The sequence below is a fragment of the Crocuta crocuta genome, unplaced genomic scaffold (genome assembly GCF_008692635.1).
Source record: "Crocuta crocuta isolate KB4526 unplaced genomic scaffold, BGI_CrCroc_1.0 scaffold158, whole genome shotgun sequence".
NCBI classification, from domain to species: Eukaryota; Metazoa; Chordata; class Mammalia; order Carnivora; family Hyaenidae; genus Crocuta; species Crocuta crocuta.
In genome coordinates, this window is record NW_027532590.1 from 568,227 (window position 1) to 570,132 (window position 1,906).

Consider the following 1,906-nt stretch of genomic DNA (forward strand, 5'->3'; position numbering starts at 1 on the left):
AATATTTCATTTTAAATTTACCAAATATTCTGCTGCATGGATGTACACTTAATTTTATAAGAAAGCTTAGGAACTTTTTTCAAAGTGGTTGTACACTTTATACCTCTACCAATAATGTAATGTATGCCCAGTTCCTCCACATTCTTGTTACTATTTGGTGGTATTAGCCTATTTAACTTTTAGCCATTGCAGTGTGTACGTGCAGTTGTATCTCACTGTCATTGCATTTTTCATTTTCCCGATGACCAAAAAAACCTTTTTAATGTGATTCTTGGCAATTTCTATATTTCTTTCGTCAAGTGTGTGTTCAAAACTTTTGCCCGTTTTTCATATTTTTGTCTTTTATTATTGACTTCTTAATCCTTAGTTTTCTTCTAATTTTTTAATGGTGTGTTTTGATTTTTGGTAGTGTTAAATTATGTTAAAGCCAAATTTATCAATGTTTTTCTTTTTATGGTTATTGCTCTTTTGTGTCCTAAGAAAACTTTGCCTACCTCAAGTTACAAAAATATTCTCTGTTCTCTTGTGAACTTAGCTTTTATGCTTGTTTTTATGATCCATCTAGAATTAATTTTTGAGTGTGGTCAGAGAAAATGTTTCTCTTTCTCTCTTTTTTAAATGGATATTAAGTTGTTCCAGTAACATGTGTTGAAGAGATTGTTCTTTCCCATTGGATATCCTTGGCAGCTGTGTACAAAATCAAATTTCTGGGTTCTCTATTCTGTTTCATTAGTCAATCCTTAAACAGTATCATGCTGCCTTTTAAAATGTTTATTTATTTTTGAGAGAGAGAGAGAGAGAGAGAGACAGAGTGGGAGTGAGGGTTGGGGGAGGGGGGGGAAGAGAGAGGGAGACACAGAATCTGAAGAAGGCTCCAGATTCTGAGCTGTCAGCACAGAGCCCAATGAGGGGCTCAAACTCTTGTACTGTGAGATGATGACCTGAGCCAAAGTGAGGTGCTTAACCAAGTGAGCCACCCAGGTGCCCCCATACTGCCTTTTAAAATGGCTTTATAATAAGTCTTAAATTCATAGAATGATAGTTCTGCGATTTGGTTTTTCTATTTCAATATCATTTAAAATTTTTAGGTCCTTTACATTTCTATATCAAATTTAGAGTTGGGTTTTTTTGTTGTTGTTTTTTTTTTGTTTTTTTTTTTTTGGTTTCTACAAAAAAGTCTGCTGGGATTATAACTGGGACTTTATCAAATCTATAGGTCATTTTAGAAAGAATTGACAACAATGTTGAGTCTTCCAATTCATGAATATAGTATTTCTTCCATTTAGGTTTTCTTTTACTTATTGTTGCAATGCTTTATAGTTTTGATGCTACTGTAAATGGAGTTGTCTTTTAAATTTCATTTTCTTTTACCTTTGCTGCTAGTATATAAAAATACAATCCATTTTATGATGACTTTGCATCATAACTTTGCTAACCTCACTAATTCTAATATTTTTGATTTAGATTTCATGACTCTCTACATAGCAAATAAAGATACGCTTACTCCTTTTTTTTAAAAATAAACTTTAATTTCCTCATGTTTACTCCTTTTCCGTAGGGAGTAGTGCATATAGAGTAAACATAACCTCTTTTTCAGCATACATCTTTAAGCTTTGACAAACAAATACAGTTGTGTAACCACACCACAACCAACTTATAGAGCAATTGTGTCATGCCCAATATTTCTTCACACGCTTGTATAGTAAACCTCTCCTGTTTCCCTTAGTTCCTGGCAAACACTGACCTGTTTTCTTTCCCTACAGTTTTGCCATTTTCAGAGTGTCATTAAAATGGAATCAAACAGCACGTAGCCGGTTAAACCTGGCCTTTGAATTTAACATAATGCATTTTAGAATTTATCCATGTTGTACCATATATCAGCAGCTAATATCAGGAATCAGTATCA